The sequence below is a fragment of the Paramisgurnus dabryanus genome, chromosome 18 (assembly GCF_030506205.2).
Source record: "Paramisgurnus dabryanus chromosome 18, PD_genome_1.1, whole genome shotgun sequence".
Classification (NCBI taxonomy): domain Eukaryota; kingdom Metazoa; phylum Chordata; class Actinopteri; order Cypriniformes; family Cobitidae; genus Paramisgurnus; species Paramisgurnus dabryanus.
Window position 1 is genome coordinate 23,056,620 of NC_133354.1, and position 14,386 is coordinate 23,071,005.

The 14,386-nt window shown below is 39.0% G+C and overlaps 1 protein-coding gene across 3 annotated transcripts in view; it reads right to left on the reverse strand.

The window, feature by feature from the left end:
* Positions 1-14,386, reverse strand: part of sgcd (sarcoglycan, delta (dystrophin-associated glycoprotein)) — a 199,342-nt gene that overhangs the window by 125,212 nt on the left and 59,744 nt on the right. The window contains exon 1 of one of the 3 annotated variants that reach the window (XM_065287327.2): positions 13,148-13,274. The exons of the other annotated variants lie outside the window; for them this stretch is intronic. The gene's annotated coding sequence lies outside the window, so the exon portion shown is untranslated. Of the gene's footprint in view, positions 1-13,147; positions 13,275-14,386 lie in introns of those variants that run through there. 3 annotated transcript variants of the gene reach the window in all.

Here is a 14,386-nt window from a genome sequence, read left to right on the forward strand (position 1 = left end):
ATTTTAGCCTGTAGGCAAAGATGGACACACATAGACAAAGAAAAACAAACTGTTCTCCTCTCATCCCTGGGAGCCCTGCAGTTCTTCTCCAGTACTCCTCCACTTTGAATAGCATGTTATAATGCTTTCTTAAAAACAAATCATTAATAAAACATTCATTTATAAAAAACATAAGCTGTAAGATGAAAGTGATTATTATGTAAAACATATTTCAATATCATGACATCATTTCATTATTTGTAAAATTGGTTATATGAATATGGCACACATTAACTTCTTTAGATAGATAAACACATATAAAATCTTTTACTGCAATACTACTTCTAAGCAAACACTTTAATCTTTATTAAAAACCATCTGTGAGGAAAGAAAACACACACACACACACACACATACATACACACAGGAAATTCTGTTCTTCAAGGTTGAGCTGCCCTGCCCCCATTAAGTTATTCTGTATGCAACCTTCATTTCATTGGTTAATACAAATTTATCAAAGACAACATCTTATATTTATTACATCAATTATTCAATGATTAATACTGATTAAGTAAGAAATACATTGCATATTTTACCCTGTGAACATTAAGGCATTAGTTTAATGACATAGTCGCCTGTTTGCTTTCCCCCTCAGGCCTCTCTCTTATCTTGATCTATGCCAGTCGTAAATTCCTAAATTCCTCCTTGCAGCACACACACAAAAACTGGTAACTCTCCACTCTCAAACATAAACACCTCATTTCTACATAATAGCTCAGTGCATATATGAAACACACAATGTTTATAGAATAAAATGATCAATTAAAGAAATATAAAAATGGAACAAAATCAATTTCCACAGTCCTTATTTGGACATCTTTGTAACTTTAACACTTTTAGCAATTAGCAAGATTAATAAAACAACATAAAAATCCCACAATTCCCTCTCTTGACCTCTGAAAGAGGTCACACATTTTCTTCCTCCTCCTCATCCAGGTTCTGTAGGCCTAATAGCGGCATGCTGTATTTGGGTGGATTTTCTTTTTTCTCTATTGCAGACACTATCAGTCTGTTACACAGGGATCTCCATTGTTTATGCCAAATATTATGGTGACTATAATTGCAGTTATAACTCCTACGGCCCACAGAACCTTCCAATTTGCATATAGCTTCATCTCTGTGGAAAAAATACACTTATGCCTATTGGCTAAATTCAAAAAACACTCTTAAACTTAATACTTGATAAAAAGTAGGAGTATAGTGAAAGAAATAAAACGATAATACTTATACAAAATTGAAAGGAAGTAACACGATCATAATAGTAAAAACTAAAACTTAGATGACATTCACAATGAATAAACCGTAATTGTGATGTTCAGATCCCTGAACACTTCTGTCAGGATTCCCAGCACTTTGTGGAAATCCAATTTATCCAGGCCACACCCCAGCCGGGGAGTGGATACACTTGTTATGTTTTCTTTCTCACACCACTCTCTCATACATCTGAGGCTGTAGGTAAAATTCTCATATGTTGGTAAATCAGTACAATTTTGTTTTATTATTAAATGAAAAATCAATCTGCCGTCGTCCTCATGGGTAACTGCACATTCACCTGTGTGTTTGTTCTGTCTTACAACCTTTTGTGTGCCGTACTTCGCTTTGAATTGTACGGCTATACCTGCTCCGTAGGCACAATCTGTGCTCACACAGTGTGCTAGGGGTTCTGTTACTGGGCTGGAAAAAATGTCACCTTTTTTATGCACAATGTTACAGTGTGTTTGTTGACTTTGTTGTTGGTGTTGTGTGAGTGTTACCACTGATGTGTTACCACTGATGTTTCACTTCCTGTTTGTCCTCTCTGTATTCCAGCTGATTCACTTTCACTTTCAACACTCTCCCTCTCTTGGACCTGAGTCCTCAGGTCCACACCTGTGTCTGTTAGAAACCCAATCATTATTTTTAACAGCTGGGTCGTTCTCACAATTTCGTTTTTTTTTTTGGTAGCCTGGCAAGAAAAATGTTCAATCATAGCAGTTAGTCTGTAGAAATAAACATCATTAGTTAGTGGCATGATAGGGTCCTTCACCAGGGCATTCCTCGGACCCGGAAACTGACGACCTGTAAGCAATTCAAAGGTTGTTAAACCAGAAATCCTGTTAACAGAATAACGAATAGACATTAATGCAATTGGTAATGCCTCAAGCCATGTTATTTTTGTCTGTGCACATAGTTTGTCAAGTCAAGTTTTAATGTCAAAGTCAGGTTCATTATTTCATCTTTGCTCTAACATTGGGGTGATAAGCAGCCCCGAAACTATATGTCAATTCCAGTGCGTGTTTGTCAATTTTGTCAGATCTAACTTTGTCTTGGGAAACCATGGTTGGGGATATAAGTGGTGTGTTAGGCAGTTGACAACAGCCACGTCATTAGGTACCTTCACAGCCTGTAGTATGTGTCAGGCTTTGCTAGCATTTACTATAGGCCGGCCTTTCCTGGTTTCAAACCCACCTATCTGCCATATGGCAGTTCCATATATACTGCACCAATCACATATGCAGATTCACTATAAACAATCACCCTCTCTTCACCAGTGTAGTGCAAGGCTTTGATTACAGCTGTCATTTCAGCTCTCTGTGCTGACCGTTTACCTTTCAATCTACCACTCAGTCGTGTTACAAAATCACCCACAACTTGCTCAACCACAGCAAAGCCTGCCTTGAATGTGTCATCAGCTGCTCTGAAACAACAACCATCTGTAAACATTGTGATTAACGGTGGGGTAGTTGTCAGTGGTACCGCGAACAAACCATCTCTCAATTTGTTTGCTTTTTCAGTCAATGGTATAACAATTATAATTAATTACAATAATAATAATTTTTATCTCAGTCAATGGTATGCAATCCTGTGGCTCACCCTCAGTGATTAGATCTGCCATGTGAACACCTTCATGCACATATATGATGTCTTGGCTGGCAATTTCCTTAAATACAAAGTTTGTTACAATAATCAGTTAGTTTTCTATTCTCACAGCTTTTCTTGTTTACCTTCTATTGTGTTCTATGGTGTTCTCTTTTTTATTTTTTTATTTTTTCTATTTCAATTTCCTTTCTGCCATAGCTGTTCTATGCCATATATATTTGCTTTTTAGCTTAATACCATCAGTGGAGTTCTGACGTCCTCTGTAGATACCAAATTCAATTATGCATTTCTTCCTGTCAGATTAATAGGAGTCTGATTTGATTTCAGAACAGGTAGTCACACCTAACAACAAAGGTCTTGATCAGCCTTTAAATTTGTCTAGCTGATTTTTGCATAAAGATTGTCTGTGTCCCTATAGTAACAAGGTCTTTACTAAACATTGAACGGCTGTTTACTCTTTCCCCTTTTTCACTCAAAGGCTCGTATGAAGATGAGAAAGTTCAGTGTCCAGTGAAATATTGTCCAGTTTCTCTTGCCTCCAAGAACATTATTGTCTTTGTTAGTCTCTCTCTGGATTCCACTCAGTCTTTTTGGTGTTTCATCCTTGTAAATGTCTCTGACCATATGCAGTGCCCCCTTCACCGCTTTAGTTCAAGTATAGTCCCATTCAAATAGAATGTGCTTTCAGTCCAGTTTATGAGTTACTCCTCTCTTTGCAACTCCAGCACTTTGATATCACACACAGTTTTTCATTGTCTGTTTCTTTGCCAGCTTTTATTCACTTTCTTGAATGTCAAAGGATGGGAATAATCAGCCCACAAGGTTTCAGCTTGACCCATGCAAAATATTGCCTTTCAATTTAAAAATAAAATTTATCTTGTGACCACCTTCCATCATCAGATGAAGACTCCCCTTCATTTTGTTAAATCTTTTTTTCCTTTATACAATCTATCTGTTTCATTCACCTTTTAACAATTTTCTGTCCTTTTTTAATTGTTCATCTTTATTTCCACATGTAATAACTTGGTCTCTACTCTTTTCTGTAATTTGTTGTTTTTCTTTCAAAGCTTCGCCTCTGTCTTTCTGCTAGATTTTGCTTAATCCCATTTATGGTTTTAACAGACTCAATATATCACAGACACACTACATTTTCACACAAATAAAATCTACATCTACATTTAATTCACCGCTATTGATTTGAAAAACAGGCTGTTTCATTGGGGCTTTGGCTTTCTCATAAGGAGTAGGTGTGTGCAAGGAGGGGTAGATCGATTTCACTGGGGTTGGAACCGGAGGAGGAGCCGTAGGTGTCACACTTGAGTCTGGCTGACTGTTTCCTTGTTTAACTTCCTTTTGCTTTGCAGCTGCACCACTGCTAACTTCCCCTTTTTCTATTTGATTTAATAGCCTGCATGACAGCAGCAACCAGAGCTAATCTCGTCTGAATTCTCAACTCTTTCTCTAAGCTTGTCACATTTGGTCCTTTACCAAACCACTTTTTCCTTCTGCTTTTACAATCTTAATTTTGTTTACCAGTCTATGTTCCATGGCAAAAATAATAGGCGTGAGAGGAACTCTCTTTTTCTCCTCTGCCTCCCAACAGTTTTCTTCTCTCAACGTGTTCCACGCTAATGCAACCTCTTTTAGTCTTTTCTCTATATACAAAAGCATTTCGATCTGTTCGGACCATCCTAAGCCTCACAATCTTTTGCAAATACACATACACTGGTGGACACTCATACTCATCACATTCTTTCTGGAATTTAGCCATTTTCACACAATTTACAAGCATTCAGAATTTCAAAAAACCACAAAACGTCACTCTAATCTAGCAAAAGAATATATACACCAGTAGTTTTCAGGGGTTTCACCCGCGCGACTACTGACCCGTCTTTTTAGCGAAAGTTGAAAGCGATTAAATAATATCCGGATTAAAATTAGAATTTACGGAATTTGCATCCGAGGGACTTTAACCCACTTGGTACTTTATAATGTCTAATACATTAATGGACTCCAACCACAATTTACCTTTACGGGACTTTAACCCGAGGGCCTCAAACCCAAACTTATTACTTTATAATGTCTAGTACATTAAAGGCCTCTAACCCAAACTTATTACTTTATAATGTCTAATACATTAAGGGCCTCAAACCCAAACTTAATAAATCTCTTAATATCTATAAAAAGTTTTTCACTCTGATCAATTTACAAAAATGTAAATTTGTAATTCAGTTCGGATCTCCTTATCAACACAAGTAATTTGGTATATGTCCAATAGCAGAATTTGATATAACAGGTTTCTGCTTACCTTTATTTTAGAAGACCGGTCTTTTGTGTTGAAATGGAGCCCTCCCTTACTCTGGTTTCTTCAATGTGAAACCCTCCTTCCTCTCACTCTCTCCTTTCCCTCCACAAAACGTCGGTGGTCACCAATTGTTGGACTTTAAGGCGTCCATTTGCATGTTCATAATTTAGAGGAAAGGCAAAAGATACAAATATCTAAGTTCAAATATTTATTGATCAGATTGAAAAAGTTTAACAGCGCTGGGTCCTCTCAAGTAGCGAACAACCAGCTCAGGAAGTAACATGCATATATATAAAATATGTGACGTCGATCTTTCTTCAGAAAATCTCCACCCACAAAGGCCGTTCCCCTCGTCCATCTGACTCCATCACCACACCCAATTTTAGCCTGTAGGCAAAGATGGACACACATAGACAAAGAAAAACAAACTGTTCTCCTCTCATCCCTGGGAGCCCTGCAGTTCTTCTCCAGTACTCCTCCACTTTGAATAGCATGTTATAATGCTTTCTTAAAAACAAATCATTAATAAAACATTCATTTATAAAAAACATAAGCTGTAAGATGAAAGTGATTATTATGTAAAACATATTTCAATATCATGACATCATTTCATTATTTGTAAAATTGGTTATATGAATATGGCACACATTAACTTCTTTAGATAGATAAACACATATAAAATCTTTTACTGCAATACTACTTCTAAGCAAACACTTTAATCTTTATTAAAAACCATCTGTGAGGAAAGAAAACACACACACACACACACACATACATACACACAGGAAATTCTGTTCTTCAAGGTTGAGCTGCCCTGCCCCCATTAAGTTATTCTGTATGCAACCTTCATTTCATTGGTTAATACAAATTTATCAAAGACAACATCTTATATTTATTACATCAATTATTCAATGATTAATACTGATTAAGTAAGAAATACATTGCATATTTTACCCTGTGAACATTAAGGCATTAGTTTAATGACATAGTCGCCTGTTTGCTTTCCCCCTCAGGCCTCTCTCTTATCTTGATCTATGCCAGTCGTAAATTCCTAAATTCCTCCTTGCAGCACACACACAAAAACTGGTAACTCTCCACTCTCAAACATAAACACCTCATTTCTACATAATAGCTCAGTGCATATATGAAACACACAATGTTTATAGAATAAAATGATCAATTAAAGAAATATAAAAATGGAACAAAATCAATTTCCACAGTCCTTATTTGGACATCTTTGTAACTTTAACACTTTTAGCAATTAGCAAGATTAATAAAACAACATAAAAATCCCACACATTGCAGATAGGACATGCAGCAGAAGAAATAAAGGGGTGAAGTTATTGTTGCTGCCCTGACTTTGTACCTTTTGAAAATGCTGCGTTTTCACTTTTCAGCGCCTAATCCTGTTACAAGCGGAACTGCGCCTCATTATGACAATATTATCAGCCATTTCACCATATACAAAACCTTTTGTGCCTTTACGGGAACTCAATTTCTGCTCTTTTTTGTGTTACCGGATGCTTTTGGGATGAAATTAGAACAGCATTCACTTCAAAAGTTTCTCTCCCGCTCTGGATGATTTCTGAAGTGTAACTTTTGGGGTTAAACCCCACTGCGGACAACGCACTGCTGTCACAGAGCTGTGAAAAAAATTGCGACATTGGTGTTTAGTGTTCTGGTGTCATTTGGTTCCTAACTGGTTTTGCTCTTGGGTCCACATTTTAAATTGGACTTTAAACGAGTACCAGACTTGTTTTCTATATCAAAATGCCTTCGTATTCAAACACTGAACTGCATAGGCCCAGCAATATGCAAATGTATTAACTACACAAAAGCTAATGGAAAATTAAACACTTTGGTTTATAAATCATTTGCATTTCAATAGTTTAGTGCACTCTGTGCCCAAACATCCACAGCACAGCGTGGTCAGTTTATCCTCATCTTGCTTGTTTTTTATTTTCCTTCCATTAGTTTTGTTCCTCATTTTCCACACTGTAAAAAGGCTGCAAAAGAGGTTTGATTAAATTGGTTATGCAAGCCAATTCAATCAACTATTGTAGACATTTTTTACCTTAATTGGTTCATCCCAAAATGAAAATTCTGTTATTATGTATGCTAAACACAGCTGATGTACCCACTGACTTCCATAGGCGGAAAACAAATACTCTGGAAGTCAATAGGTACTGTCAACTATGTGCTTATCATCATTTATCAAAAATATATATTGTGTTGTATTACACAAAATACTATATTATTAAATAATGACAGAATAATTTTTTTGGGCGAACTTCCCCGCATAAAGTAACATTATTTTTTTATTTCTAATCTTTTACAGATGATGGCATGTCATGTAGCCAGTGGCGGCCAGTGACTTCTTTTTTCGAGGGCGCTCGATGCGAAGTTCGTCACAACATGTATGTAGTTTTGTCAAAATAAGTGCCTGCTGCAGATGCGTCTTAAGGATTAATGACAAAAGAGATGCTCGCGTTTGCCAGATACTCGCATAATCTCATGCGTAACCAAAGTTTACTGTTAAGGCAGTGTCTTGCGTGTATTTTGTGAACGTGAGCGTCTCTTTTATCATAAACGGTTTTGATGCACTTATTTTGACAAAACACGTGATGCACACAGGATCTCTTTAGGCGCAGAACACATATTTTGAAAAAAAGGAACCACACACGATACTCCGAACACTTACTTTGAATTAGCGCACCTCGGTTGAGCAGTCACAAGCCGCCAATGTATGCAGCCTCTCCACGTTGAGTTTCACACAGACTTTGATGTCAACAATAAAGAATAGGTTAAAAAATGTATCTTCTATTGTAAATGTCAGAAGGTTAAGTGATGCATGATTTTAAGGACAGACCTGCTTATACATTGTTGAGTAACACTAGTTGAGAACCTCTGGAGATGTCCTGCAAAAGCAGATCAGAACAGAAAGTCTTGGTGAAATAACCGCTCATCTTAATGGGCCGGGGAAACCAGGTTGTTTATCAGCCTACCATTTGGCAAGCTCCATCAACGACAAGAAAATAAGTGCACCGCCTAGAGGGGAATCGATCCCAATCAAATAAATTGCCATCGCCCCGGTTCCCGTGTTGACGACTCAATGATGCTGGATTGTCACCAAGAAGATTCAAACTGGACATTGGGGTTCTAACTAGACCAGAGTACAAGCTCGTGCCACTGGATCTATTAAACCAATTTGACATTCTTTATAGAGGAGCCCGTTCCTGTTTGCTTTTTATGGCCGCTTTTATTTCAGCTGAGAGAGGGGCTTAGCATACTTATAAATGGCGGAAAGTATAAATGTGAAGATAATGGCTCCTGCCTGGCTGTCAGAGAATAAACAAGTAGGAAGACTTATGCGTTTGGGTTGACTGCAAATCACAGATCAGAGACAGAGCCCCTAAATGAAGTAGTAAGACTCCAGAGTGCAGAATGAGGAGAAAACAGGGTGACAGGTGTGCTTTAAGCTTGGCACACATTCAAAGACCAACGCAATCTGTCTGGAGCACACGAGAACATCACAGAGACTGAAATAGCAGACGTAATTTCTCCTGCATGAACGTTGTAGTAAACGTTTCTTACATACTTAATAGGGGACAGATTTTTGTTAGGAGGGTTGTTAAGCCCAGTGTGCAGTTGATTTAACAGCATAGCCTTGAGTGCCTCATTAATTTTATAAAACAGCAGCAATATGGTAAAAGTCAGAAATATTGAATTCATACTTACATTTACTATAATTAATAATAATAATAATAAACGGTTATATTGCCATATACGCGGTTCATTAGCTGTAGGCTGTTTAATGGTTTTAAAGCATCTCCACGCATTTATATAAAATTCTGTGTATGTTGGCTGTGTAATGATGGGTGAAAATGTGGCTCCTTCAATCACATTTGAGAACTGTTTTATGATCTCATTTCCGTACTATTCATTGTATTGACAACTTTGATTTTGTAACAAGAGCAAGTATACATGCACTCATATCTTCTGCGAAACAAACAGCAGACAGTATTCCTCCTGTCTGCCTTGTTGGCATGATTTGTAAATCAACAGCGATTTGCAATACCTGCAGTCTTTCCTTATAGATAACAAATAATAGATCCACTTGTTTTGAAGCCCAACAAGTGGTCGGGTTGATTGTTTTCCTGGCACAGCTGCTCATGAGCCTCTCTCATTCTCTCAGTGAGCTCCTAATGAGATGCAGAAGCAACCCCCCAGAGGATCTGCTCGACGTTCGGCTCAGCATTCAAAGTGGAAGGAGAGCCTGAGATGCACAGGCTCTTCACTCCGCTTTCATTCTGCATGGCCACACAAGCACTCCGACCATCCCGCAACCTGTCTTGCATGCCAATGGGGTCTCTCTGCCTCATCTGGCCAATCACCAAACTTTCCCTTGTATTTTCTGCAGCACTCGCACATACTCTACATGGCTAAAAGCATGTGGTATATACACAAGTAGATACACAACTACTACTGACAGTTGACCCTTTTTTACTCTAACCCTATCCCTAACCTCACTGAGCTTACTGATGCTCTCACTGAACCAGAGCTCAATGATGCTATCCCTGAACCTGACCTCACTGATACTCTCACTGAACCTGACATCATGGATACTCTCCCTGAACCTGAGCTTACTGATGTTTCACTGAACCTGACCTCACTAATGCTTTCACTGAAATTGAGCTCACTGATGCTCTCACTGAACCCGACCTCACTAAAACTCAGAACCTGACCTTACTGTTGCTCTTCCTAAAACTCAACTTACTGATGCTCTCATTGAACCAGAGCTCAATGATGCTCTCACTGGCCCTGAGCTCACTGATGCTCTCACTGAACATGACCTCACTGTTGCTCTCCCTGAACCTGAGCTTACTGACGCTCTCCCTAAACTTGAGCTTACAGATGTTTCACTGAACCTGACCTCACTGATGCTTTCACTGAAATTGAGCTCACTGATGCTCTCACTGAACCCAACCTCACTGAAACTCATACAGAACCTGACCTTACTGTTGCTCTTGTTAAAACTCAACTTACTGATGCTCTCACTGAACCTGATCTCTCTGATGCTCTCCCTGATCCTGAACTCACTGATGCTCTACTTGAACTTAAGCTTACTGATGCTCACACTAAACCTGTCTTCTGTGATGGTCTCCCTGAACACAAGCTTAAGCTGCCGTCACACTAGACTTTAAACATGCAAGTATTTGTTAGATGTTGCTGCAGGGAGTGGGTGTGGAGCAGCTCATCAATATGATCTTTGGCTTCATCCATTTGTGCTCTTCAGTAGAGGGAAAGGTCACACAGTGACATATCAGTTTTGAACTGGTTACAACGCTCCACGTGATACGCATTTGCAGTGGCTTGCGTTTCCATTCTGATGCATGTGAATGTGAATGAATGGAAGTCAATAGAATGAAAAAAGTCTATTGTGTCACCCTTTACTGGTGCTCTCCATAAACCTGAGCTTACTGATGTTTCTCTGTGAACTGGACCTTACTGACACTCTTACAGAACCTAACCTTAATTATGCTCAACTTAAACAAGTCTCAGCTGGTTAGTTTAAGTCAGGATTTACAGTTTGGCCAAGATAGTGCTCAGCTTGTTTAGCCAGGCCAACTAAGATAGTGTCCAAAAACAATTCTAAAGTCAGCCAACAGCAGGGTGAACATACGTGCCATTTTTCTGAAAAGGGTTCAGGCCAGGATTTCGGTATTCAAAATAAAAAGCAACCATTACATGTCAAGGTAAGAATGAAACTAAAATGATTGTTTATGTTTTTTACTTAATGTGAGAACCTTGATGACATACTCTATGCAGTTGACAAATAATATTGCGGAAGACGTACTGGCCAGGACGCGTCCTGGAAAAATGGCACGTATGGTCACTCTAGCCAACAGATAACCTTGTCCAAACTTGAAAACCAGCTTAGGCTGGTAAAAAGTTTAATTTTGATAGAAAAGACTTCAGCAGGATTAGATCAAGTGTGAACTTGGGAAATGTTGAAAAGATAATTACTTGCACTACAGGGGTTTAGCATGGGACCACCTCACGGCTCACGCATGAGGTAGCTGTCCAGTGTGGCTCCTCTACTTCCAATTTTCTTTTGATAAGAACATGTTGCTACAGTTCTGCAGTGTTGAACTGTCAGAATATACTCCATCTTTATCTGTCAATTATAGAGGAGTTTCAGAGCAAATCTTTCCTGGAGTCATCTTGAGGGATAGCCATTTGTTTGGTTATGACAGGGGGTTTCAAAATCCAAAGCCGGGTGATTGTTGCTTGTCAGATTGTTCGATATGATCCCAGTGACATCTTGGGAAACAGCCAAGATGGACTACTGTACAGTACGTGCCATCAACTTATGTCAGAGTCTACTATGAATTATATATTAGCTGAGACTTGACGCTTTTATATAACATCGCCGACAAACTGTTACATCGCTGTGTTCAGATACTGATATTGGTAGTATTGAAAGGGTTTTGCTCAACCAACCAAGCCCTTGCACTTTAAAAAAAATGCTAAATACATTTTGAAGAAAGTAAAGCATAATTAAATGTATTTTTGAATTTAAAATAAAAAAATTCAGGGGCAAGCAAATTAGGAATTAGGCATTAAGATATGCAGTGTAAATCCAGCCTAAATGGCCTGCAGAAATAAAACATTTCTATCCTTGAAAACAGTCCAGCTATTGTTTTTACTTTAGACATGTCCTTTTTTTTCTGAGTTTACAAAGCCAGAAATGTAAACAGGGACAGAATGTCAGCTGAAATGCTCTGTGGACAGTGAAGATGAGGTGCGACTCACAAAGTAATCTGCTATAATGATTTTCATTTTGAGACTGTTATTTGTCTTCTTAATAATGGAGAGCTGACTCTCTAGAGATAATGAAAGCAAACAATGTTTACAAAGCAAATATGCGTCATTTCAGCTCATGACAATTAATTTCATCCCAAGAGAGAATGTCGCTGAACATTTAATTTACATGGCATTTTGTATTTGAATTTATTTAAAGGCACACTGCACTATGAATATCAGTTGTATTTTTGAAAGAACATTTTAAAAGCCATTTATGTTTTATTTTAAGCCGTGCACATTTGAAGATTTCAGAAAATAACCGACTGAACCAAAGAAGAAAAAGAAAGTTCCACAATGATGTCTTCTAAGCCACACAATATTATACTGTATGGGCAATGAGATGCTGAAGTCGGGCATATAAAAAAGCTCTTCATTCATTCACACAGTAAGCGGGGATGAGACTCGCACACAGGGTACTTTTGGAGGAAACATCATTTCAAGCTTGAGTGACCGCTACACTGTCCCGTGTCCTGCCAAATCGAAACAACGGCAGTATTCCAAATCTGCTGACCTTTCCCCATCTCTGATTAATTCCCAAAAGCGCTGGCCTGTGTACGCTGTCTTCTGGTAAGTCTTTGTCGTAATGTCAGCCTCTCTCTGTGGATGATCGACAAAACACCATACAGTACAGTAGTGTGACACTGTACATCAGCAGCTTCACTCGACCCAGATTTCAGTTTGGACAAAAAGTGACAAACAAACCCAAGAAACTAGCTGATCATACAAAAACTAAACAAAGAGGTACCTATAAAACAATTTATAGGACCTTCTAGGAACCATTATTTTTAAGCGGGTAAGGTCAAAAGGACAAAAAAAAAAAACATAAAGACATTGCAAAAGTATTTGTATTGTGCGTATTTGTTTTGTCTTGTGTCGTTTTCCTCTAGTGCCATTCTATGGTAAATTCCTCCCTAGCACACCTAGATGGCTCTTCTAACCATATTTATACATTGTGTAAAGCTCAAATATGCTTAGCCAGTTCAGTACTCATGTCTGATAATTGCCCAGATGGTTACAACCATGCCCAGCCTTGCAAAGTAATTACAACCAAAGAGAAAAAAGCACACACACACTCACTCTCCTCCATGTTGGCCTTGGACGACCCAGTATCTGTCCACCCAGCGCAGGGGGATTGCGAGACAGTAATAGCACACCTGTTCCTCCACCCAGCCCTTCCCTGGAAAACCCGAGGCCTTGTCGTCCAGCCATGTGATAAAAACACAAACAGGGGGTTTGGTCTGGTACCGTCTCCACTGAGGACCTTCATTAAAACTCTAGAGTTGTTTGAAAGTCAACAAGTTTGAGCGCTCAGATTTGTGGCTGGAGCTAAAGAGAAAGGCTCTGATTGGATAACTGGAACAAGGGGTGGGAGTTTACATGCCCCTTAGGCCAGACCCCTATCAAACGCAGAGTTGTGGAGATAAAGGGTCTTTGCAACTCAAAGGGAGCTGAATTAATACAAGGCCAAGGGCAAGATGCCTGGTGGGCGATGGCATTTGAATAATATGGACTCGCATCAACAAGCCTCAGTGTGCTGCGGGCCCACTGCTTGTTTTGTCAAAGGCTTTGTTGTGCACAAGTACCCATGGGGTCATCAAGAGCTCTGGGTGATTTCACAGATTCAGAGAAGCAGTGGGGAGTTAAAAGGTGACACAGACGGTGTGTGGCCAGTTTATCCCAGCGTGATATTAAATGCGTTGCAGTGAAGCTTTCACTAATGAATGAACATATGAATGAACCATAACGTCTTCTGTTTACCACTTTCAATATGATCTGGAGAGTAACATAAATGATGAGCAAGAAAAACTATAGTAGCTACCGTAGTATTGTAGTAACTGTAGTAATAATTACGACAACCTGTTGGGAGTTTTTGAAGAAATGTGTTTCTATCAATGCAGTTAGGTTTCCCGCAGCACATTTCAGTTCGGGCAGCCCGCCTAAGCTGGGAAACCCTACCGCCTTATCTAGGTCGTCCACAAAAAAACTAATTCGCTGCACAAAAGGCTGTCAAGTGCCTCTCGGAGAATAGCGGCCATGCGCGCCACACGGCTGAAATGAGAAAGACGTGGTCCCGACCGTCACTGTCTGGAGGATAACTAGCCAGTTGATAAAACATCTCGAAGAATAGCGGGGACGCGATTCACACCACGAGCGTGCATGCGCGCCACACGGCTGAAATGAGATAAAGACGTGGTCCGTCTGTCGGGAGTGATGATTAAACACGTGTCCGTGAGAACTGTAAGTGGACTTATGTTTTGGGTTTATTTAAGCCTGTTTTTGTATTCATCTATTGTTCTTGCAATTTTAAAATTAGTT